At 37.5% G+C, this 27,390-nt stretch overlaps 1 protein-coding gene across 6 annotated transcripts in view; it reads left to right on the top strand.

Annotated features, from left to right (window-relative positions):
- The window catches only part of add3a (adducin 3 (gamma) a), a 122,745-nt gene that overhangs the window by 53,755 nt on the left and 41,600 nt on the right, over positions 1 to 27,390 (top strand). Inside the window, exon 1 of one of the 6 annotated variants that reach the window (XM_088917749.1) lies at positions 26,326 to 26,594. The exons of 4 other annotated variants lie outside the window; for them this stretch is intronic. The gene's annotated coding sequence lies outside the window, so the exon portion shown is untranslated. Of the gene's footprint in view, positions 1 to 26,325; positions 26,595 to 27,390 lie in introns of those variants that run through there. One more of the 6 variants, XM_088917754.1, reaches the window with a different exon arrangement.

Genomic DNA, 27,390 nt, shown 5'->3' with positions numbered 1-27,390 from the left:
TCCTGGTGTAAAGATGTGCTTCATTCCTGTTTCTCCTTTGGTCATGAAGTAGTGCTCTGGTTTGATTTTTACCTGTACCTTTCAGGATTGTAAGTTCTTGCATTGAGCACCCTAAGTCTCTGTTTAACTTCACTTTAGTTCATTCACTTCAATGCAGTAACCTGCTTTATAAATAAATTGTGCAATGTTAACATTTTGTTTTAAATTTTATTTTTAATTATTAAAGAATTATTCATTCAGTTTAATTATTCATCTCTTCATCTTTATCAGGAATCTTAACTTGTAGTTTCTCAAGCACCCAATTAATATTGAGTAAGTGGGTGGTAATATATTACACTTTCGAAATGCAGACCTGTTAATGTGGAAGGCATCAACATGTTCTAGATTATTTTTTTTTAGATTGAACTCATTTGAAGGAACTTAATAGGTGGAACTAGGGTTTTTCTGTACATATGTACACAAGGAAAAAAAAGAAAAACCAACTGTCTCTGATGTATGTTGCTGAAATATGTACGCTGCCAATCCCGGCTTGCTGTGGCCACTACATCTGGAAGAAATTAGATTTGTTTACGTTGTGAGAAAACTCTTGCATAAGACTTACAGCTTATTGCGAGCTTCAGCTCTGATTCCCTGTATTCTACACTGTCAGACCAGATGGCACGAATCTCATACATAACCTATAGAGACTCGCCCACAAACACTGACATGATAATGATAGTTTCTTCCCCAGCCACTGAACCATACATTTTCCTCTCCGCTGGAGTACTGTTAGTGGGGAAACATGGTACAGGAATTAATCGGTCTTATCAGTACAGTAAAATCCATTGTTTGACAGATAAATACTCATCTAGCTCCTGTTGGATGTATTGCATAAGACTTGACTTTTTTCACTATCAAGTTAGAATGCCCTAGATTTGTAGCTTCATACCAAAATTGGATCTGAAATGAAATCAGCCTACTCTTCTCTCGGTAATTCCCAGGTGGTGTTAATTTAGAAAATCCAAGCTAATCAACTTTCTCTAGTTGCATTGAGATGAAAGTCTAGCAAGGTTTGCTTCTGTGTTTGAAGGCTTCCCATTACAGAAGTTAGGAACATGAGCTTGGAAATATTGGAAAGCCTTGTGTTGCAGTTGACTACATTGTGCTGAATCTGCTCTGCATTAGAATATGAAATAATTTAAAAATATGGTGCCATCCCATTCAATTAAAAGACACGGAATCCCAGTTTGGGAAAAAATGCAGCAGAGAGACTTTGGATTTAAATAGTTTGTGATCTTTCATGAATCAGAAGCAAGATCTCCTATCAGTCTGAAATACTACTCTAGTCAAAGTAAACAGACCATGATTTACTGATAATGCACTACTATGTATAACAGGAAGAACCTAATCTCTATATAATCACTGCACTTGGATAAGCAGTACTTTAGTCTGTTTTGTATAATGAAGGAGGTATAAGAGAGGAAACCCTTTACTATGTTTTTGTTCCCAGTGACAGCATAACGTAATGTGGGGATCTTCTGCCTGTAGTAGCTTTGACCTTGCAAAGTTATTTTATTCATGACAGTTTTCACATGTGCATATCCTGTCTTGTAGATGTGCAGTTTACAAAAGTTCAGTAATGAAGAAAAAACAACAAACTGAATGGAAAATAGGAAAAGGATACAGGAAGAAGGATATTGCCTTACTGATACAGGCCTTGTCTTCCAGTTCCTGCTCAACAATAGAAATTCCATTTCCACTTTGATGAACTCACTTTTGGGTGTGTGTCTCCAGTCCTCCGAACATCCAAATATTGTTTGTTTGGTTTTTTTTGGTCTTTCAAAGTAAATTTATGCTTTACTTAAATTTATTAAAGCAAAGCCTTACAAGTGGCATTTTTGTGAGCTTTTTGTGAAAGTAGGCCTCGAAGGTGATAATGGCTGCTGTTAATGAGATATTCTGTAAGTAGAATAAAATGAGAACATATTAATGACTACAAACATTCTGTTTATCTAGCTTTTTTGATAGTAGCTAATTGATTCAACAGTTTCATCTTCTTGAGAGAAACCAGGGCATCAGCTTCAATAACATGGTTGGGTAGATTATTCCATAGTGCCCCCACTTCTAGGGGAAAAGTGTCTCCTGTTCCAAGTTTTAAATGTGCTTCCCCACTTGTGTCCTGTGAAAACCCAAGTGTTCATTCTGAGGAAATCTGCTGAGCAGACTTTGTCAATGCCCTTGGGGATATTGAATACTTATTCGATCTCTTCATAGTCTTCTCTGTTCAAGAGTAAAAAGATTAAGATAAAGCTGCTTGCTGCTTTATTGCATTTTATCTTGGGAAGAGATTCCAAGATACTAATTTAACAATACATACAGTATAGTAATGCAGTCTGTGTAGACACTGCATACTCCAAATAATACTGGTATATAATAGATTGGAAACAAGTGAAACCAAAAAGTACTTTTTTTCTCTTGAACCCTAGGGCCGATCCTGTAATTGCTCTGTTAGATTCTGCAGTGATGCTCCATTTGTAAGGAAATGAGTATAAGTGTTCAAAACGAGAATGTGTGCATGAAAGAAAATCATCCAGGTTTGGGCATAGTTTCTCTAGAATCTCTCTGCTTCAAACAGAATCCATCCATCCATTCATTATCTGAGAGCTGCTCATTCCTGTTATGGTTCATAACACAACAGCACCTTTTCTAGAAGCATGGGGTGAAAAGCAGAACTACACACTGGACAGGTTGTATGGAATCAGTCCCAGGACCCAAGCCCAGTGCTACAGCAGTCAACACATTTGTAGAAAAATTCTGGAAGGAAAATCACAATAATAGTGTCTAAAAAGCTCAGCTATGTAGCCTTCAATTACTATTTTTCCAAGGCCTAGAAACAAAATTTGCCTAGCATCAAAAAAAAGGGTTGCTTGACTGTCGATATGAATTTTTTTTTCCCCTTTTCCTACTTTTACCTTAAGTAAATTGGCATTAGTTTTCAGAAACTTGGATGACAACTGAGTTTCACCAGCCATTAAAAACTACCAAAGCTCATAGTGTTTCCTTTTGAGAGCTGGTCTTTTGAAAAGAACAGGTAGGATTAATTTGAGTTCTAAATGTAGGTACCCTCTTAACCTTAATAAGTGTACAGCAGCTGCTGATTTTTGTTTTTCAGAAGCTTTGATTTTTGTGACCGAGTACATGGTAATAAACACCGAAAGGGTGTGAATTCTCCTGCAGACCAGGGTTTATCAGTCTTATCCGATATGAATGCCGCAGCCCAAGATCTGTTTCTAATTTCAGTTTTCATTCCCTGAGAACCTGTGTGAATTCTTTTTGCATTAGAGAGAGTCCTGATCTTGGTGTGCATTATATCAGCTTTCAGTGTCAACCCCCAATAGGAAACGCCTAGACTTCTCTGTGACTGCACAGCTGGCCAGCTGTGGACGGAATTATTAATTGCAGACCTGCATTGGCTCTTGTTTTCCTAGCATTGTCATTTCCTTTGCAGCTGCTCCAGGCTGAAGGAGAAAAATAACAAAAGATGCTCAGCCCAGAAGAGTTTAAAATCTAAACATTTACCCAGCATGTGTTTGGGTGTATAGTATTTTTTTATCACCATTTAAAAACATGCATATGAAAGGCTTTGGCCACCACTTATTACTTTTTTTTATAAAGATTTCGATCCTCAGATAAATGCTTTCCGAAGCACCTCATTTTGGCCATTATATTCATGATTGCATGCCCAATGTAGTTCTTCAGCATGGTTTTACTCAGAAATGTCATCGGATTTTCCATGAACTTGAGCTCTTCTGTTTCTTATAAAAGCTCTCAAGTGCATTTTGTGTTCCAGAACTTGGATTTGTACTTTTTCTGGCAGTATTATTAAAAGGTCACTTGCCATAAAGCCAGGGCAAATACAGCTGAATATGGGGTAATAAGAAATCTTCTGAGATAGCCTTAGAAGTTACAGTCTGTGAAAAACTGTCAGATTTGATTGAAATGTCAGAGGTAAAAACAACTACTCTGCATTTCATAAGCTTAATTCTTCTTTAATATTTATTAATATGTATGCAAGTTCTAATAATCGAGATGTGTATTTTTCAGATCTCATCAATTTGGAATAAAGGGTTATTTGTATTGCTTTAAAAATACAAATCTGTTTATGAATCAGTCCTTGAAATTGTCTCTAACTCTTCCAGCCCTAATTCTCTTAGATAATTTTGTAACATCCAGCTCCAGATTTCTTAATTTGATAGCAGGATCAATAGAATATTTAAGATGCTTAATGCAGTACTGCACTGGAGTAGATTGGACAAGCCACAAGTCCAGTCAATTACAGGGACAAAATTTATCAAGATTAAATGACATGGGCAATCGAAAAACTTATCATATTCAGGGTCATAATGGCTCAGAACCTATGCTAGGAAGCATTGAGCACAAGTCAGGATATACCAGTCCATGGCAGGCTGCACACAGACACAAACACACACACTCGTAACACGACCAATTTTTCTAGTAGCCGGTTAAAATACCAGCATGTCTTTTGGACTGTACACCTGGAGAAAACCCAAGCTAACACGGAGAGAACATACAAACTCCATGCAGATAGCATCCCAGGAATTCAAAAAATGGTACCAGTGCTGTGAGGCAGGAATGCTAATCAGTGTGCTACCATGCCGATGAGAAATCTTATTAAGCGTATAATTCATAGGCTGGGTTTTGTTTGACAGAAACACATAAATGGTACAGTTAACCGTGTGTGTGCACAATCTTTGATACATTGGGACCATTCTTTTTCCCTGCACAGCTGTTTGACTGATATTTCACTCTAAACAAGACGTGTATCCCACAAGACCACCCAGTTTCAGTAGCACAGTTCGTACAAGACTATTTACAGATGTTATGTTGAATTAAATGTTTAAAGGGTGGTTAAAAACATCAAAGGCACATCTGAATGTGTTGCACTGCTTTGCTCTGTTCAGTATAAAATTAAACTATTGAAAAGAAGCAACCAGGAATCGCCACACTACAGTTCCTAGAAATGTCTAGGGATTCCTCAGATGAGCACATTAATTAGAAATAGGAAATGGGCTTGTAACATTTTATTAAGGAATTGATCGTAGAAGTTTTATGCATATTTAAGAGTAAAACTACATACAGTTTTACTTTAGCATTACATACAGGTTATGATACTTTCTAATGATATCCAAATGCTACATCTGCTAAGTTTAAGCTGCCTAACTATAATAACATCATAACTCCATAAATTGTTTGTCACTTTGGCTATTTGTGACTTGTGTGTAATATATTGATAAAGCAAATAGTGATTCTATGTTTAAAACATTTGGAGGTGGTGTCAATAGAAATAACTAATTTCACAAAGTCCTCTGCCTTCTTTGGTCTTTGGCAGGTAACATGGTGTTATGGAAGCAATTAAAATTCCTCCCAAACATGTTTGTTTTCTGAGTGTGGGCTGAGCTCAGGAGGGCTGCACTGTCCTTCTCTGTAAATGGAGTCCCATTAAGGCTCTGGCAGAAATCACGGATTGCTCTGAACAAGGCGGTCAATAAACGAGAGCTGAAAGCTCATTGAAGCAGACGTAAAAAGAGATTAGCAGTGGATGTCCAGTCAGGAGGTGAAGGCACAGGAAGGAAAAGATTATAAACTTGCATTTGTACTGCTCTTTTATTGTTCAAGTCAGAGTATGGACATTTATTGTTCTGTTTTTTATTTTAAGTGCACTTAAGTCAAGTGATTTAAAGGACTTAGCCTATTGTTAAATTTACCTTAACTGAAAGATGAGAAAGACTGACCTTTTTAACACACTTTCTATAATTCATTGAAATAAAGTTGTCAGGGACTGAATATCTAATCCATATTAACTTAACCAATAAGGAAAATGACTTGGCTCTGCCTGTGCATATCAAGCTGTTGTGAAACTGCGGGTCTGTTTGTTGATTTTATCATATTTTCTGGGCCATACTGGAATTCCTGTGCGATGGGTCATTAAGAAAGTTGCTCTATAGACCAAAATGCATTAGTGTATGAATTTTTTCCTCAATACAGTATATCCACTGTAGATCATTCATGAACTATTAATTTGAATTCTTTTTCCTAAACCGCGTGGAAAATTTTGATTCCTATAATGTGCTTCACCCCAAAAGCCACATGCTGAGGAAAAATTTTCTGATGTGTAAAGCAGAATGTGAAGAGGGAATTAACTTTGGTCTCGGAAGCCACCTCCAAGTTGCAATACTATGCAAAACAGCAATTGGTCCCCTTGACTTTAACAGCTTCGAGTCACATACGTTTTAACCATTATGTCTTGAAGGCTATAGTACACAGGAAAGGGACTAGTTCAGAATTTCTTAAATCTTGGTTATTGGCACTCAGGGTTAAAATATAATCCGATATGTGGATATTCCCTGGGTAGATATGATTCTGAGACATACTTTTTTTTCCCTCTGTTGGAACCGAGCTTGACGGACTTTAGAATGGCTTTTATGTGTTGTAATTTTCTGTACTACTGACAGTCCTGTTGCACGAGACGTTTGTTGTGTTCTTGGTATAAAAGTGGGCTCATTCAATGAAGCAGGAGAAAATAAAAGACATTAAAGGGCCTTTTGTGGAAGATTGTAAAGCAGCTTTGTGCAAGCCTCCACTGTGCTGGACAGAGCAGCAAGGGTGAAATACCAAGTGTTTTAAATATCTGTGTAAGAATTTCTGTGCATATCTGAAGTTTCATTTGGCACATCTGAACAATATCTAACAATATTTTATAGGTTTTCTGTAGATTTTAAGGTTATATGTAGACTTTTGGCAACAAGAGTTTTGCAAAGAACCTAAATTGATCTTTGTGTTGCTCTTCTTTTAACAGTATGCTATGTGGAAGCCATTTAGTCCCAGCAGTGTTTCCCATTTGCTATTGTAGACTTCTAGACTTCATTTCGTGAAGGTTTCCTAAGAAGCAGTGAAGCAAGGTAGTCTCAGAAGAGACCACAGTTGTGCCATTGTGCCATAAGTACTGGGAAGTGAAGTCAAAATTGCAATTTGTGCTGTATACTCAAGCAATTTGGATTTGGGATGCAACGAAAAATGAGGCAAAATTTTAGCTTTTATTTCTGGGTATTTCTGTGCATATATGTTTTAACGTTTTAAAATAATACACTTTTTGTGTTCCTTCTCCCCCCTTTTAGGTGAGTATAAGTATTAGGACAAATTAACTTAAAGTGAAATAAAGTAGTATAAACCTTTAGTATTTGGTTGCACATGCGTCAAGCCTGTGACCCGTCAACATCACCAAACTCTTGGTTTGTTCTCTTGAGATGCTTTGCCAAGCCTTTGCTGCAGCCATTTTAAATGGCTGTTTGTTTAGGGGGTTTTTGGACATCAGTCTCCTTTTCAGCAAGTGAAATGCTTGTCTGATTGGATTTAAATCAGCAGATTAACTTGGCCAGTCTAAGACTATCCACTTTTTTCCCCCTAATGTACTTATTGGTTGCATTAGCAGTCTGTTTTGGGTCATTGTCCTACTGCATAATAAAGTGCTGGCCAATGAGTCTGGAAGACTTTTCTTGTACATAGGCAGACGAAATATTTCTGCATACTTCTGAAGTCATTCTGCTGCTATAATCATTAGTTACATCATCAATTACGATGGGTGTTCTAGAGGCAGCCATGCATGCCTAAGCCATGACACTACCTCCACCTTGTTTCACTAATGAAGTGGTATGCTGTGGATCGTGTGCAGTTTGTTTCTTTCTCCACACTTTCACCTTGTCATCCCAAAGGTCTATCCTTGTTTTTTTAATCTGTCCATAACACTTTGTTCCAAACCTCTGCTGGCTCATCTCTACTTTTTAGCAAATTGCAAACTGGCCTATCTAGTTTTAGTGCTAATGAGAGGTTTGCATCTCGTGATGTAGCCATTATAATTCTGCTGTCGGTCTTCTGTGAACCGTAGATTGTGATACCTTCACCCCTACAGTGTGGAGGTTGTTGGCGATTTCACCCACAGTTGTTTTAGAGTTTTTCTCTAGCTCTGATCATTTTTCTATAAGTGCCAACCTCGTCTGTCCTGATTATTCCTTCAGTCTTCATTCTTCATTCCAGATCAGTTTTTTTTCCAAGATTTCAAGTTGTTGATTTAGCGATGCCCAGTTTCTGCTTATTGGTTCTGATTTGTTTCAGCATCGAAATCGCTTGCTTTTCTTTCATAGACAGTCCTCTAGTCTTCATGTTGGTTTAGGCCTGCTGACTCCAAAGGCCAACACCAAAGGGAAGAGCTAAGACTAAATCCAGACTACATATCCACAACTGTTTCATGTGTGGGAAATCAGTGCAATGGGAATCACCTGTCAATTGTTCCAATACTTCTGCTCACCTGAAATGGGGGTTTGAACACAAAAAGTACTATTATTCTTAAATGGTACAACATAAACACTGAAGTCCCCAAATAAAAGATAATACTCTGTACTTTTGTCTTCATTCATGCTTTCATCTCAAAACCAAATTGCATGAATATACAGCTAAAATCACCCATTTTGTTCTTAATCATTTGTAAGTACATAAGGAGAGTTACAAACAAGAGGAGGGCTTTGGCTCATTTATCCCATTTGGTAACTGATTGATCCCAGGTTCATAATTAAATATCACAAGAAAACTGAAAACCGGCCCTGCAGTAGTATATGTTCAGATGATTTGAGATGAGTCCCTGTATTGAAAACATATCTGGTGTCTGCCATAAAGCCAATAGATGGTTGGTATTTAACACAATGATATGACTTCAAGGTACCCGTAGCCTCACAGTGTATTGCAGTATTCCTGTTGTAAATATGGAAAAATTGTGCTTTACATTCCACTGTCAAGGTTGATCCTTTAGATAAGACCCTACTATAATTTTCTTAGAATGTTAAGGGTAATGAGTTGGTAACTTAGCAATTGCCAGATTTTATCTGCTTCATTTACCTCTACAAATTTCTTACATGACAATTGAAGACAACATACATGTCCAGCATAAGTCTACTGCCACTACCTGCTTCTTGCCTTGTTGCACATGAGCCCAAAGTGTCACCAAACTAGGGACTGATGCAGCACTCACTGATAACACTGAAAGCTCATCAGAAGAGCCACAGTTGTTGCGATTGCACTGCAAGCCTAGAAATCCTTGTCCAGCTTTCAGTCTGCTTAATCCTGGCAATATGTACTCACCTTTGTCATTTAGCCTAGTGATCTTTGTACTGCAGGGTCCAACCCGTTGTCTTTACAGGGTAGACCACTTGGACTATTATGTAGATTATCAGTGTAGCGCTGTTACATGTTGTTTCCCATGACTTTAAATCCAGAGCATTTCATCGTATTTTCTCCTTATAGCATGTGACATGTGGATACGTAAAGACGGAACATAAAGTCTTCTGTGAAAATTTAATAAGCAGAAAAAGTTAAAGGTTGTCATTAAAATTTGAAAGTTATTTTAGGTCTAAGCTGTATGCAATCATGCAAAAAATAATCCATATGTAAAATGGAAAACATGCTTATTCAGATTTTTTTGGTTTGCCATTGCAAGCAGCATTTTTTCATTTCAGAAACTACAGTTGATTTCTTGACTAGCCTTTCCAAGATGTACTTTACATTACCTAACAAAGTAGAAGACAAGACCCCACTTTGAATGAAAATGTAAGATCTGTGTTATTAATTCTAGTAGAAGCTACTGTCGTAGGAGTAGGAAAGGATAGGGCTACTTCCGAATTTTTCAAAATAAGATCTGTTGTGTAGTCCATGCTGTAGTATGAAGGGCTTTTCCTTTTTAATAATGCATATGATTCCTGTGTAACATTGCTTTGTGGTTATGTGGTATTGCAGCTTGTTTAGAGAGGGGAAATGCTCTGCTACAGTTAATCTATTTAGCTGCTTAATCCACAGTTAAGGCTCTTGTGGATATGGAAATTGACCATTAGAATTGGAGGTCTCTGATTGGTAGTTTAGGAAACAGTGTGAGGGGTGACTTTTGACCCTCTGTCCTGGCAACCGGAATAAGCAGAGAGCAGCAGCAGCACCTGGAATTTACAGTAACCAAGATTAGGATGTTTGCACTGCATTTACTCTGCCTGGAAGGAGGAGGGAAAACAGGACCTGTTGGTAATTGGTCTCTGAAAGTGAGCCAGCACAGTTTGCCTAGGAGAGAACGGAGAGCTAAAGCACAGTAACAGCATCTGGTTCTTCTGAGAAAAAGAAAACTTTGTGGACCTGGAGGTTCATCTGAGAAAAATGATTGTAGACCTGGAAGCGAGAGAATCGCCACTCCCCCGCACCCCTGCCCCAAACCCACGCATACTATAGGAAAGGTAGGAGCAGTTGTGTGTTTGAGCCACTGTAGTGGACTGAGAGAAAGTTCTGTGAGCTTTGGAAATACGAAACCCGTCTTCCTTTTTCTAAGCAGAAGTGCGTAGGTGTGATAACCTGGCTGGGCATCAGCTGCTGTGCCTAAGTAGGTTGGGTATTTACACTTGATTTGTGTTTTACTCAAAACTTAGGAAGTGTAGTTGTGTAATTGTTGTGGTGTAATTAGAAAAAAAGTTGGCAGCTTCTTTACTTTGTTCATTCTCCTACTCATGTGATGCTTATACAATATCTACATACTGGGCAGAGTGAAGCAACAGCTCTCATGTGAAACTAAAGACTAATTTAACTGACATCAGAACTAATCAGTTGGAGGAAAGCTGTTACGCTCTTTTGTTTTTGTGTTTGCTTTAATGTTTTTATTCTTATCTTTGTTAAGTGGAACAAAGGTCTGGAAGTTCTTCTTTGATGAAAACAGTGTATTTTTGCATAAAATGTATTTTATCCACCTACTTTAAACTAGTCCAATAACAATGCACCAAAGAGGTTACTGTGAACTCTTAACCAGAAAAATGTGTACTGGGTTTGAAGACCTGTGAAGCTGTATAATCCACAATGTTGTAAAATAAACTCGGTCAGGGAGAATAAACCTAAATCTTATCAAAATAATTCAGGTAAGAAAAATATAAAGCAGATGCAGAATTCATTTTTTTGTATTAGCATTCTGTGTTAGCAATACCCTTAAGCATCAGTATGTTTTGAGTAGTGGCACTAACAAAATAAGTCTAAATTAATGTTTCATAGTAAACAAAGTTTTTATTAAAACAATTCATTGCTGCTTCCCTCCCCCCCCACCTCCTTATTTCCCTCAATCCCAGCAAGAGGAAAATCCTGGCTAGTTGCCTGGGACCCACAGTGGGAATTCACTTCCTGTCAGGAAATGCTGTTTTTCAATTTATTATCTCACTGAGGCGGCCAGAAGCGAACAATAGCCATTTAAACTGAAAAGAGCAACGACCATCATAAGCAAGCCAATATTTACTTTGTTCTCTGCTGTATAGAGGAAGAAGTGTGTTGGCAGGACTTCAGAATCTCAAACCGTACAACCCTCCCCAACACCACCACCATCCTTCTGTTTCTCTCTCCTAGCAGAGGAGCAGAGTGACCCTCTGGGGAGAGAAACAATCATCAAACACTGTACCCAGTCTTTGACTTCCAGAGATGTTCCTTCAATGTCTTTTGCAACAGTAAAGTTTTGAAACCAACAAACCAACATAACTTTAAAGGAATATGGTTGATGGTTTGGATTTCATTTAGTAAAAGTGAAGAATGAACCAATTATGTTGTTTTTTTTCTTCTTTTACTGGTCTCTTGGAAGATTCGGTGTTGCTAACCTTCTGAAGAGTGCTTAATGAAATGAGAAGGTATTCCCTTAATGTTTGCACTGTGTGATTGATGGTTTATTTTAATAACCAACCCCTTAGGCTCCATGCTACTCCAAAGGGAGGCTTGACATAGATGAGAAAAAATAGTCTTGACAGGTGAACTGAGAAGCTAATGGATTTTTTCTTCATTGTTGAGTTTTAGTCGTGGCTTTGCTGCTACAAGGAATTCTTTAATTGGAAGAGGAACTCAGCAGCTGTGCTGGACGATTGCAAATTCAGTGACATAATGCAACTTAGTGACAGCTAAAATGTTTTTGTTAATTAAACCTGGACATCATTACCATGTTGCAAATGAAAACTTTTTTGAAATAGATCTGTCTTCAGGTTGAAGAAAACAGAAAAAAATAGTAACTTTTTATTGGCCAATCTTTATACCTTGTAAAATTTGCTCTCTTGCACAGAGGATCTGATATGATAGTGCTGATAGTGCTGGAGTGTCACAGCTGTACTTAGCATTTTAAAGTTAATAATTGCCTTATTTTGTAATAGTGATGGAGATCAGATTGGTTAAATTAGGGCCTCTTGGTGAGAACAGTGTCTTGGAAACGGGTCACATAACCAAACGAGGCTGAGAATCTCTTGTATGGTTTTGTAAAATTTTTTTTTTTATATTCATCCCTTCTGATTCCAAAAGAGACCAGGGTTTTAGAGGCTCAACTCCCTTTGAATTTGTTTTGAACACTCATACAGTACGTGTACGTTGCAGAGCCTCTCATTATGGAACCAGAATTTAACTTTTCTATTACAGTACACCTGAATTAGTAGTTGCCTTTCAAAAGAAATCTTTTTCAGTGATAAAATCCTTCACAAAATTTTTATACATAACAGACGGTTGCATAGAGGCAACAGAAATGGCAGGAATTAGCCTCAGAAGTTAGAAATTGGAAGATGATCTTCAAAGACGGTCTTTATTCTTGCTCATTTCATTGCTGTCATTTCCACAAAAAAGTTCTGGACTGCATATTATTTGGAATTTAGTTAAAGGTCTTAAAACATTGAGTTGTCTCATCACTGGATAGAACATGTTTCATAAACAAGGCTATGGTTTTTCTTGCAGGTAAATTTCTTGAATGTGTCAGAAATTTACTGTATTGATTTAGAACAAGGGAGGATCCTTAATCCATGACCAACCTACTGTACTGTAGAAACAAATGGACAGACAGTAAATATTGCTGTTTGTATCCTTTTTATTTCTGTCGTGACGTATAGAATTGTCAGGGTTACATATCCCCATATCTAAAAATAAGAAGAAATAATATTGTAAACAAACTCAAAGTTCAGCTGTGACACAGCTTTTAAACTTTTAAATAGTATTGCTTGAGTGAAGGTATTAAAGACATGTTAATTTATATTGCACATATTCTACACCTCAACACATTTTCAGCTGTATTATTACAAGAAGAGTGGACTTGTCTGATCATTGAATGGGCCGGGCTAAAAGATGAAATAACAGTTTGAGTTAAGTGACTGCACAATCTAGCACACGTTATCCTATCAATCCTTTCTCTTTGCACCTCGATTGTGATCTTGTGTAATTTGTTCGGCGAATGTTGAACGGCGTCTCTGTTCAGAGCTCACAGCTGTGCTGACTGACACTTGAAAGAACTTGGGTGATGTGTGAGGAATTCACTCGGCACAGTTTGAAGCTACGCAGGCCCATTGGGAACGCAGCAGGACCTGTTTCCAAAGACCTCTTCAAGCTATAAATCAGCGTTTTTACGTGTTGCACTTTGCAACAGAGACTAGGTCAAGTTCATGTCTGTAATAAGGGCAGCTGCTTACTAGTCTGGTGGCATTTTGTCTCCCCTTAAATTTTTATTGAGCTTTCAAAAGGATTTTTATCCTTTAAGACTTGCAAAGAAGGTAACCAAGTTGCCTGTTCTATTTTAATTTACAATCTAAAAAACTGGGCTGTGTTTTGATTATTCAGTATGGAATTTCTGGTGGTATGATTTTGAGGCTCCGGTCATGTGCATATCTTCATATGTCCAGTATTGGCATGGTATTCTGTCTATTTTTTTAATTTAGTTAAAGGTCTTGTGTATTTGTTTTACCATGGCACTTATATATTTGTGCTAACCTTATTGTAAATTAATTTTATTGTTCTCACATGCTACCCTATCCTTTCCTTTTTCTTAATGTAAACTTTTGTACATGTTATTATTCGTCCTGGTTAAAGACATCAGCTAAACAATTGATAGCCCCATTTGTTGTCTGTATCTGTGCATACACATCAGTTTAATTTAAACTCAGTTCCATTTTCTTAAAACATAAAATTAGTGATCATTAAATACAAAAATAAAGTATAAATCAACATTTGGGAAAAAGTGTAATTTCTGAATTTGAGAGAGAGGTGTATAAAATAAGATTAGTGTTAAAAAGAAGTAAAACATTTTCATCGGCTGACCTTTTTCTACATGTTTGTGTCTGAACTTTATTGTAATTTTTGATGTCTTTTTTTTATGAATGAGATGTACATGAAACATCTGTTCCAGAAGAAGTGTTTTCTAACGATGGCTCCCTCAGGAATAGTAATAGAGTATCGGGAAAGTCAAGTTCTATGCATATGTGTTTACTTTAGGTTTCCAAGGGAACTTCACAAAGTTGACTGTAGGGCAGATGTGAGAAGCTGAGGGGTCAGACTGATTGTAGTGAGAAAGTTCTGTTTTTCATTATATCAAACATGTGTCACATATCAACCTAGCCCTGGCGACTCCGTAGAACTTCCTGGAATTGTTGAGTGAATTAACTCATGGGACATGGTGCTTCTTTCTCTGGGTGCATCATGCAACTGCACCATCATTACCATCTTATTATTGTGAGGAATAGCAGGGCCCCAGGTGTGTTTAAATGAAAGTCAATTCTTGCATGCAACATACCAAAACACATCAGCGCGTAGATCTTTTTTTTCTTTTTCCCTCACTTTGAACAATGCAACATTGGCATGGCTGAAATTAAACCAATTGGAAATTCCTTCCAGATCCTTTTCATTAATAACTGCATGTCTTTGTTTAATATTATTTTTTCATTAGCACAAGCAGATTCAATAAAGCAGTTATTACTCATTATTAACACAGAAAGTGAACAAATTGGCCTAGATTTTAACACTTTACTTGAACTAACTAGGCCATGTTTGTACAGTCTGTAATACGCAGGTGATAAAGGTTCAAACAAATACTTGTGATTATTACGTGTATCAAAGCACAACGAATATGACATGTCATTTGCCAAACCACTTTATACCATACGGTGTCGCAGGAAGCCGGAGCCTACCCAGCAAGCAATGAGCTCAAGGCAGGGTACGCCCTGGATGGGGCGCCAGTCCATTGCAGGGCAAGTGCAAGCCAATCATACATGGGGACAATTTAGAGGCCACGGTAAAGGTAAAGGTCGAGGGGGAAAATTTGGCCCAGACACCAGGATAACTCCCTACTCTTATGTAAAAATGCCCGGGGATCTTTAATAACCACTAAGAGTCAGGACTTCAGTTTAACATCTCATCCGAAAGACGGCCCCCATTACAGTATTATGTCCCCACCACTATACTATATACAACACAGACCGCAGGGTGGGCGCCCACTGATGGTCCCAATAACACCACTTCAAGCAGCAACCATAGCTTCCCAGGAGGTCTCCCAGTACTGACCAGGCTCAACCCTGCTTAGCTTCAGTGGGTAGCCAGTTGAGAGCTGCAGGGTGATATGGCTGCTGGCGACAAAGAATGTGTGAATCTTGAAATATCAATCTTTATCGAGCTGATTTGTGTATTTATTCTTCTATTAAATGTTCATCAAGTATTTGTCTTCTCAAGTTGTCTTCATAATAACTTAATTAATAATTAGCTGAGCTAATAGGTTGCACTGCACTGAATGTTTTGGTTGCCCCCGACTAGATGGAAAAAATGCCCAGCTCATGCAGTTTGATCTGTGTAAATCATCAATTTTAGGCATACATAACAAAAGAGCCATTGAAAATATACCAAGCAGTAAACATTTTTAGAAGTGGCGTCACTGGAGAGTGATGTGCTCTGGTGAGGCAGTGTTTCCCATCATCTGAATAGACGTTTGGTTTCTGCACTCTTTCAGAGTGGAATGAAGAAAACTGATTGTGAATTGCTTATGACAGAACCATGTGACCATGCTGCAGGCAGTTTCTCCTTAGGACACAGAATACAGTTTGTAACTGAACCACGGAATATGAACATAGAATGCACTTTTGTTTGATTTCAGTTACATTTCAACTCTTTTTTTGTTGATGGTATTTTTTTGCAAATTGTTTTCAGATAATTAGATCTCTTTCAGTTTGGCTCGTGAAAGGCCATTGAGGCGGGGCATAAGCATGAGGACCATCCACACGTGGCCATGTAACCCATCTTTTTCATTTCATCAATTAGGTGAAGTAACTAAACGATCCCAAGATGTCAGCTTCAGCGGCCATTTGCTCTAGCCTCTCTCAGTAATGAGTTTGTCTAGGATTCACATCTAGGACTTTTCACACTTCACTGGTGAGCAAGCTCACAACTCTTTAATTCAATGCTTATCCACATTTTGACAGCCTGTCTGAAAACTCAATTAAGAAGTCTAGTGTGGTTTTACCTTATTATGCATCTCATGTTAATGATACATTTGTATGAGGCGGCTGCAAGAATCCGGGAGGCTCAGCAATATCTGCTACCATTGAATACACATGCAGCTAAATAGAGCTAATTTACTCCTAAAACTAAAAAAGATTCACTTTTTAATCTCACAATTGTAATTTTATGTGGTATCAGAGGAGCTCGGCTGCTTAAATATGATCAAGTTTCTAGGAAGGTAACGCATAAGCTTAGGAGTTGCTAAAATGCAAATTTGAATGGGGCTGGTACCTTTTAGTATTCACTGGAACCTGCAATAAACACTAAATGCCTGAAGTAAGACCTTGAAGCTCATTTGCACGACAGTTTTATGAAGATTGATGTGGAGCATTTTTGTTTTTGACCATGACAGATTGAACTTTGCTAATTGGAAAGTCTTTGCTTAAAGTAAAATGCTGAGATAGGCTTTTCATATAGAACTCACTAAAATCATATTGCTTCAACCACCACAGACATAATCAACACAGCAGGCAATTTATTCCGATATCAATTTCAGGTGCTTAGCCCTTATGGTCACTTTAATGGCATGTAAATACCACCAGTCAATAACTGCCTGTCATCAGCTGTTTCCAGTCAGCTGTCCATTGTACTTTGAGATTATGTCAAAGATTTACCAAATCTTAGTTCATTAAGGCCCACATTTTCCTGCTTTCTCTGGGATGCTGTTTCAGTCAGTTTGGTTTATTGGTCTTTTGTGCGTGTTGCGCGAAAACAATGCACATGCAAATTGTGGTACCACTTTAATGAGTCAGACTCGAGAACAGTGAGTTAATGGGCCTCTCTTGAAACAAGTCAACAAGCATATGCTGATTCTGAGAAGCGAGCACACTGTTCTATCCTTCTGTTTTAAGGGGATTTTGAATGTAGTCTATTGTGTAAAACCACTGATAATAATTTATTCTAACCAAGCATTTTTAACGATGAATATAAATCAGCTATATTATTTGCCTAGTCATTTTTTCCACAGCTTTTAAGAGATCTTGTTTGGGGAAAAACAGCCCCTAATGCAGCCATTGTTCTACAGGTTTGATCGAACATTCAGGTTAAATTGTGTACCTCAATCCTGTTTGCATAAGGCTCTGCATTTCTTACTGGTGGAGAAATGTACTGGTGCCTTTAGTCTCAACTGACTGGTTAGTCAGGTTAAAGATTAGCTTCGATTATTCTGGGGCCACACAGCCATAGAGCCTTTGTTGTCTGCCAGAGGGCTTAAAAAATAATGAATAATTTACATTTACAAATACTATTAGTGTGGTGGTAAATGGGATAGATATGAGGGATGTTGTTTTGTCCTTGAATACTCAATGCATATAACCACAAAATACAAAGTTCAAGAATCAGACTCTTGGCTTGATTCCTAACAGCCTTGTTTGCAGTGGAGTAAACATGCCTCTCTCCCTCAGACACTTATTGTACTGGTATTGCTAAGCCAAAGACCAGATTGCTGTTCAGGCCTAAGCTGTTACATTTCCAAACATCTTATGCCCTTGGTTTCAGATAGGAAACCAAAGCAATGCAGCAGTTCCCTTTTTACAGCAAACAGAGTCAGTTAGAATACCTCCTTGTGGGCTGCTCATTAAAAACCATAATTGCAGTATGATTAGTGGGATGTCAAAGGAATTCTTCTTTGCTGTCGGGGGATGTCAAAGGTTTGGAGAGTTTCCACTTTCATTATCCCAGCTTACTTTTCTTTCACTTTACTGAACTGTTCGTTTCTACATTTTTTCATCTGTTTTTTGTTTTTAACTGGTATGCTTTGTAGATAATGAACTTTCCAAATCTGAAAGCAGTGGAATTTGTGCTGAAAGACTGCATGAAATTGCAATTCATACTGAGGATGAGAGTAAGTTATTGAAAATATAAAAAATGCAGTTCTAAGTCTGCAGATGTAACATAAATCCGATGTCAGTTCCAGATCAATTTATTGACACCTAGTATATGTAACTAATTTATTCCCAAACGTATTATGTACAGCAAATTTAACATTCTATAGCCTATTCCTTCATTACACAATGATATTTAACCTAATTTAGCCTAACAAATAGTTAAGGTTTTTTTGTAACTTTAATATACAGGTTGCCAGCACTTAATTCTCTACGCTAACAGTTTACATCAAACACTTTTCCCAAGCTTGACATTAAAGAATATGATGGCTTCCTTTTACAGCTTTAAATGTAGAATGAAGAGTAGTGTGGAGTGGGGTGTAGTTTGTGCATGTTTTGTTGTCTCCTCCTCTCCAGCTTTAGGCATGAGAATGTTCACTATGTAATGATGATGATGATGATGATGATTCAGTATTGAAATAGTGAAAACTATTAATTTGTGTAATAAGAGTTTGTAACAGAAAACATTAAATAAGCTGCGATTTTCACAGCAGAAAGTTCACGTCACCACATTGGCAATAATGAGGGCAAGTGGAGTGTGACAAAGCACTGGTTTTGTTGCTTTCACTGCCAAGCCTAGTTCAAACTGGGCAAACAAAATAGCCACCACTGGTATTGCACTGGAATTGTGTTCCTACTTGAAACAATAAGTGATCTGTAATACTTTCATTCTCATCTTTTCATTTCTGTTTTGAAAATGGTGGCATGAACTGTACAGTTGCCCTCAAGCCATTTTTTTTATCAGAGTAGCCATTTAATTAGAGCCTTTCTAGAGCCAAGCTGTTAGACTTTCCACAGTATGAGACCGAGATGCTCAGTGACTGGCAGGGCTCAAGATCATGCTCTGCTGTGGGTGTTTAGAGCACAGCTTCATTTCACAAGCTACAGTTTCCTGATGGGCTCCTTTCTTTGTGCCGATCCTAGTGCTTTCTCACTTTCAGAGATAAATTTGATACACATTCTAAAATCTTAATTATCTACCTGGTGCAGCCTTTTCCATGGGATAAAATGTTGCAGGCATTCATTTTTGGTAACTGGGTACATGAGCACCGTGTATAGCATCAGTGTTGCTGTAGGAACGGGTATCAAAATACATTTAGCTTGGGCCATGTGACTAGGCAAGGTGTATAATTTTAAGACTATCAAGGAATGCTGTGCTTCCTCTTGTCTGTGACTGTTGTAGAGACTGCATAGTGCTGTATAGGATTTTAGCCTTTGCTGTATGCTTGCAGTTTACAATAGATAATTTGTTATTCACACCGATCTCTATCACAAAACATATGACGACAAGTAGTACACGCACTTGAAGCTGTCAGATTCCCTCTATCAACTGTGAAGCATATTTGCCTGAACTGAATGGAATATCCTGTATAAATAAACTTCTGCAAGCTTTAGATTTCTCACTGACTACCTGCAGCACAAATTCTTCAACCTGGTTGATCTCAGCCTGACCTGATTTTCCTAGTAAAACAAATCCTTTAGTAAAGAGTTGTTTTTTCAACCACGTTTTGCAGTTTCAAGCCCTCCAGAAAGGCTTTTACATATGGGATATGCTGGACCTCCATTTAAGACAGCTGCTGCTATAGATCCATTTTTCAAAAACAGTTCATGGTAATTATTTTTGAGTGTTTATACTTCATGTTGTAGATGAGTATTCCTACAGAGGATAGGGTGCCAGAAATGATAGTTTCTGTTGGCATCCGTAGCTAAATGGATAATGATTATCATTACTCTATTGCAAAGGCTGAACTTTTGACTCCATACCTTGTTTCGTCATGCAGGAAAAGTGAATTATAATCCTTTAGTAAACAGCGATCCAAGAGGCTTTTGTTATTCTGCTCTGTTTCAACTTGTGAGGCTCCTGGCATGCCTCTGAGACTGGGAAAGCCACAGTGCTGTTTCAGAGGGGACTACAGCAATGATCGTCTGTAATCTACTGTATGAAAGCTGAACGTGAGGTAATGGTGATGGTTATAGTACAGCTGGATAAATGACGGCATTGTTCTACACAGTAGAGGAAACAAACATGGCTTTTCTCTTGAATTGCCCTTTCTAAGTCAAACAAGGAAAAAAAATGCTGTATGAAGGCTTTTTGCACTACCTTCATAGTAGTTTATTTACAGTGCAAACTATAACCACGGCGTTGTACTGCAGCTTTTGTTTGAGGTAGGAACAGAGGTGCATGATGATTCTGGCTGGTTTGGAAATAATTTATTTTTTAATCATTCTTTATAACTTGCTATTAGATTGAACAAGTTTGCTGGATGTCCAAAGATAGTGGAGCCGGAATAAAAGTAACTATTTACAATTCACAATACCCAAGTTAAAAATGCTTTGGTTACTTTAACTGGAGTCAGGAACCATCAGTGTTTCTTTAGTGACTTTAAGAAAACTACTAACAATAGTAAAGGAAATGTATTCTCCACAGGATACACATGGATACATGTGTTTCTGACTAAATTACAAAAGAAAAGGAATCTCTCAATAACACTGGCAATTAAGTAGTTTATACAATGTATATTTCACCTTTTGTTGAGTGAAATTATAAAGCATATGTTATTAGTGGGGTATATACATCTTGTGGTAGCAGTACTGAGTGCAATGAAAAAGATATTGATGCTCTATTAATGATTAATCAACATGAACATGAAGTAAAAAATAACAGCACAATTTGGCAGCCAAGAGTGGGTTGCTCCACAGTAAATGTAAACAATAGCCATTGAATTTGAATAACAGCATGTCTCTCAGTGACAAAGCTCATGTAATATGACTGGTTTATTATTATTAAACACAGAGTAATCCTGGGTTTTTCCTTAACCAGAGCACTGAAGCTGGAGCAGTTTCAATCATTTATGTGGTGCCTCATTGAACCTCTATTAAAATGCCACAAAAAGTTTTTCTTCCTACTGTTCTTCCTACTGTCAAGAAATTGAAAATTAAGATGTCAGTTTTGCACTTGAGAAACCACAATATCATATCAAACTCCACTCTCAAGAGGTTTTGATTGGGCTTATATATATAATGTAGTGGTGTTATATCTGAAATACTTTACAGCCCTATAACAGGGACTATTGCAGCCAGTTTTCTGAAAAGTGCAATTAGAAAACTTTGAAGTTCCTTTGAAATTCTTGAGGAAACAGGTCAGGGAAAAAGCAGGTTTATCCTTCATTTTAAATCAAAATTATGGCATTGAAGCATAGAATAAGAAGGGAACCCCATTAAATTGTTCGTTTATTTTCCCATTTCCTAATATACAGGGGGCTAAAAAATTTGAAGCTGATGGGATACAGCATACATTTTCATATCATACTAAGCATACTTTTCTTATTTGCCTGCATTAATGTCTGACAGCATAAGGCAACCTTTTCACTAGTTGGACAAAAAAAGATGACGATAAATGCTGTAAAGACCTCTTGTGCAATTTATTTTTACAAAGTAAGTTTTAAAAAATCAAGAATTGCCCAGAGGGATCTGCAATTTCTGGGAAATGAGCTAAAATGAGGTAACATGTTTGCATTCCAAATCCTCTGCATCATCTAAGTTACCCTCTTTTTTGATTAATTTAGAGGTCAGTCAACAATGTGTGCTTAAACTGAGGGAATAGTAGGAATATGTAATAGAATAGAGGCTGGGAGGTATTGTGTTACTGATGTTTTCTGGGGTTCATAATGAGCTTGATGTGATATCCAAAGAAGTGTTTTTTTCTATGATATAGAATCATAGTAATGCCCTGCATCTTTCTCATATCAATTACAATTACAGAATTGGCTCTTTGGTCTGACTTAAATAGAAATGGTGGACCAAAAGTATGAAAAACTTTAAAAAATTGACTTTTCTTTGTTTTGCATAGTGAAATGTATGATTTATTGAACAGAAAACTCCCATATATGTCTTCTGCCCAAGGGCAGTAACACACATGGATGTTACTTTAGGTGTTGATAGAATTACATGACAAGGTTAAAATTAGAGACCCTAACATTCCAAAAAACCTGACAGTCCGACTTGTCTTGTGTGACGAAGGAATCTGTGAGCTCATGTGGCTTGACAGTACTTACAGCCTTGCCAGCTGAAATTGTCTGGTAACCATGGAGTGTTTTCTGCCATCCTAGATTTAACCAGGCATCTCAGTTTGAGTCTTGGGACCAAATGTTCCCTGACGTATCATGGGGAACATAAGAATCCCTGTTTTTTTCCATTCTAGGTGTGCACAACTTGTAGCAATCAGTGTAGAGGAGAATTCTTACCAAGTTGAACGTTGGGCCTCTGGGGATGCCTTGGTGAACAAGACTGTACTTGCAGTCACTCTTCATGTTTACAGTGCAACTCAATGATGAAACTTTGTTATACATTGTTTGTTCATTAAACCTGGATTTGCTATTTATTAAATTTTTTTTTTCATATCTCCTCACTTTGGAAGTGCCTGTTGTCGACCAGTGAGGCTCAGCAACTCCTAGTGCCAGCTGGACACCTGTAAAATTAAAGTTGGTGAGACACATGAAACGGCAGGTCACATGACAAATGACCCCGAAAGAATGTTTACTTCCTTGCATTTTACAGTTTTGACCATAATAAACAACCTGCTGCCTTATTGACAATACATCTCTGATCCTTGGAACTGATAGTTAATGTATCACTGACCACCTTTTTCTCCAGTTAACTGCAAGAATGGACTTGTCACTGGCCTCAGCTGATGTAACGCAGATGCTGCCACAATCCTTTTTTGCCCTCGCAGAGATGCAATATTTAAAAAAACTCATCACAAGGTGGAGACGTTGAACTGAATGATAAGAGAATCATAAATACTACATTCGTGGGTGATACACTTGTAAGGATATTCATGGATGCTTGAAAGTGTGCCGAAAATACTGTTAAGCATTTTCCTTAAATGGAAGTTCTTATTCTTTTCGGGACAGATCAATGTTGCTGTTACGGTTAATAAAGGCTGCGTTTATTGAGCAGTGACAGTCTGAACCCTGATAGCTCATACATGGGGCTTTTGTGTGTGAAAACGGTGCCTGACTCTGTAATATTGGTGCCAACGGGAGATGGCACACAGACAATGTGCTGAAACATCACTCTTTTGTCGTAGAGTCAAGAGTTTTCTTTATGGTCAGTAAATAAATCAATCAGCACTTCTTAAAAATAAGAGTCCCTTGCTTGCATTAATTAGAAAATGCTCTTGAATATGTTGTGTTAACTAGTTGATTAAAGAATTCCCTTTTCGGTTGGCTTAATGTATAAATCAAGATAACTAAAAAAATCTAATTGTTTTCCAATCATTAAGATATGATTCCATTACTGAACTGGTTTCAGGCCTCGGCCAGATTATTTTTCAAGCTTTTTAGGTACGTGAAAATTGCATTGCATGGCCGCTGCCTACAGCTTAGGGTTCGTGCTGTCCGAGAGCAGTCAAGATCATTGTGTGGCATTTGACCAACACTGGGTTATAAAAACATATTACTACAAAATTCCTCACCCTTTCATATATACCAAAGTAATCTGTACTTGAAGTCAAAATACTTATTTCTGCAAAGCTTTTAACAGAAAAGCTTTGTGTATTTTTATCCTGATAAAGCTCCATTTTCCTTCCAATGCAAAGGTTGTTTTTGAAAGGCGGAGAAGGCAATGATTATATAAGAATGAACACCTGTGCCCAGATTTCACTTTTACACTTAATGATTATTTTACAGATGAAAAATTAATTAATTAGTTACATCTTTAAAGACTCAAGCTTCAGATAGGGTGTAGGCTGTGGATAAATGTAATTAAAGGCCAGTGAAAGTGATGAGCAGATTAAAGTATTTCGATTAAATATTAAAGAACCCTTCTTCTTCTCATTTGTCATGGTGCTGTGCTCTGCACCCAGTAGTGTTCTCAGCTCTGCTGATATGACTGTTTCCCTTCATCTCCCCTTTGAACATCAAATTGATTTGAAATTCTCTGCAGGTTATGCATTAAAATTGATTTAGCATCTGACTTGTCCCTGTGGCATCTAGCTCTTAAAATGTAGCTTGAGCCACCCTTTGTCCAATAGATACCGCATTTAGGAAATGGCAGGTCTTATTCTGTGCCATCAAGCTTTTTTTATTTAAACTACAAACAGTGCGTTTTCCCTGCCTATTTAAAGACCACTTCAAAATCCTCTTGTATTGCTAGTTCAGCCATTTTTTTAACTTGTGATTTTTATCACTCAATTGTTCTGCCACTACCTGCTTTTCACTGTTATTCTAATCTTTAAAAAAAAAACACTTTTTTGTTCAGAAGTGTTCCCTTTTAATTAAGTTGTAAAACTGTTCCATTCTTAATCTAGAATTGATCAGTTGGGTCTGCAGTGTAGATTTTACCTATCACCATGCTGCAAGCTACAGGTATGTCTGTCTTCTAGCATCCTGATTACACTTTCAGCTTCTTAACTGTACATATAAACTTGTTTAAAATAAACTATTGGTATGTGCTGTATGTGCTTTATGTGTACATTGAACTTAACAGTACCCCTTATTGAGTTGAATTCTTCATAGAAAGGCGTTTTCTCAAACCTTGAAACTCCTGCTTATTAGAAGAATTCTCCGACCGTCTCACAAGATTACATTCAAGAATGAAATAAAATGTATCTAATGCCTGTAATAGTTTAAAAAATTTTGCATTCATTTTTGTTGTTCACAGAAGCATGCTATTGTCACTGTATATTTTACAGTGTTTTTACTGTGTGTGTTTTTTGGGGTACTGGTACAAGTAAATGATTGCCTTTACCTCCTATGGTAATTGTGTAACAGTGTTCCACAGAAGCCCCTACCGACAGAATAAGGCACTACATATGCTGTCTCTATATTGATTTTGTCTCCATGGAATTCGTGTTTCCTGTAAAAATTATCCCAGGCTTCTAGAGCCTAAAGTCATCTTAAGACTTTATGGAGGATTGGCACAACATAGTCCCGCATAAATAGATTAGATAATATGCTTGTTTATTTCTTTGTTACCAAGCAAGTAATTAATTTTTTTACCACATTTGTATCATAGCCTTTTGCCTTTGAAGCTTGGGATGTTTTTGTTCTGTCTTTTAATATTTCAAGTCCAAATGGAATTGTTCTTTATGTACATTGAGCTAGGAAGTATAATTTAAATGTATATTCTCAAGAGACAGTGAAGTACAAAGGTTAAGATGCAAAATAAGTATGTAATCTGTTTTTTTCATGTATGTCTTAGATTTGTTTTTCAAGTGAGCAGTTTGTCTTCAGCTTTTGATTAGAATGTCTCATATTAGGCTCCTGGCTGTTAATCTCTATTTTGGAAACAGTAGAAATTTGTTTTGTGAGCCATTCCAGATAGGCTTGTCTCCCGTGATCTGGACGCAAGCCGGTGAAGCACAGGTGAGGTTTCAGGCTAAGGCGTGGTTTGCCAAAGTCAAAATGTATGGCTTGTCTTCTCTGTAATCCAGTGTGTTCAAACAGGAAATGGAGCAACTGCACTTGCACTGAGTAGAAGGAAAGGGAAGAATTAAACAAGCCCTCGGGTGTGGAGGTCAGTTCATGTACAGCGTGTCCTCGAATCAGTAGTACTAGTTTATCAGTGTCCGTGGAGAGCGCAGACCGGTCTTGCATGGGGAGGTAAGGCAGGCTACCAGCTGACAGACCTCTTGATTTGAAATTGTTTCTTAATGGCTCTGCTGAGTCTTTACCTTCAATTAAGTTTTAAACAGCATTTTGATAGACCCCATCAAGACTGAGAGTTTCAAAAAAAGACAGTGGGAGTCCAGTAAACTACAGTAGACTAAACAGTGTACAGTACATCAAAATTAAAAGAATTAACTATATCTCAACCTCAACATCAAAGGACTCTGGTAGAAATCTAGCTTTGTTGAGATCAGGTATTGTGGGTTTATACAGTATATGTATTTATGTATATTAACCTTTAATTAGGAGCTTAGTACAAAAAGATGGGACTGTGCTATCTCTTGTTTAGATTGGTCTGACAACAATGTGTGCTCCAGGCAGTGGGTGGATTAGGGCCATCACGTGAGTCCTCATCTTCTTCCCACACAAACACACCCACACCACACACACACAGACACACACAGCTGTTGAAATCCCTCGGCTGGCGAGCATGACACCCCGGAGCTTGTCATTGCAGATTCTCTGAGAGCTGTAACTGGAATCCACAGGAAGATTCGTGTTGGAATAGGATGTTGTGGATTAAACTGTGAAAAAAAAACTTTTGCTTTCTGGAGCTGGCTTTGGATTTACAAGGAAAGAAGGAAGTATGTTTTTGTCAGCTGGCACTTTTGTTCCATGAAGGTGGTACATCAAGGATAGTAAAAAGGTTGGATGTTTTTGTTTATTATGATACTGAGAACTGAATGTTTGAATATGTATAAGGCACATTCATTATTTTCAGATGTTGGCTTTTCAAAGTTTTAGTTTGCAGCTTATTTAAATTCTCTTATAAGTTTGTTTTTAACAGTAATAGATTTTTGTCTTTGAATTAGGATTTATAGGAAGTACACTTGAAGCTGTTTGTTTTTGTCGGTTATTTCCTACTGCTTTGATCTGCCTTTCAGACTTGTCATTAAACCATCTCCCTTCCTTTTATAACATGATGTCTGCTGATAGAGAAAGGAGTGGGAGGTCTGAGGGAGCTTTTAGCAAGATATGCCTTATACCATCACAAACATCATTTAAAAAACCCTTATAAAAGTTATTTTATGGTAAATTGAATTAAAGGGAAAAACGTAAAGTGGATTACTAAAGCTCCCATCTTTATAAAACATAAGCTGCTGGAGTTAAAACCAATGCAGTTCTTTTCTGTACCTCACCCAGTAAAACGCTGTGAAATCTCATGACTCTTGCAATTTATTTAAGAAATCAGGGAGTGAAAAAAATGTAGTCAAAATAAAGGGAAGAGCCTTATGGTAAAATTCTATTTCATTTGTTTTTCCTTACCCCTTTCTCTATACATTAATGATGTACAGTGGCGAATACAATGGGCAGTGTTCTTTTTTGCTATTGCTTGCTCTGCATGTTAGCTGCAGTGCAGTTACTGTACAAGGCAGTGAGATAGATGCTTTTTTCTGCTCAGGTTTAAGTATCTGTTTTAAAAGCTGAAAAACCTGCTTTGA

This window comes from Atractosteus spatula, chromosome 5 (genome assembly GCF_055471065.1).
Source record: "Atractosteus spatula isolate fAtrSpa1 chromosome 5, fAtrSpa1.hap1, whole genome shotgun sequence".
Classification (NCBI taxonomy): Eukaryota; Metazoa; Chordata; class Actinopteri; order Semionotiformes; family Lepisosteidae; genus Atractosteus; species Atractosteus spatula.
Note: the sequence above shows the minus strand (reverse complement) of the source record. Positions and strands in the feature narration are given on the sequence as shown.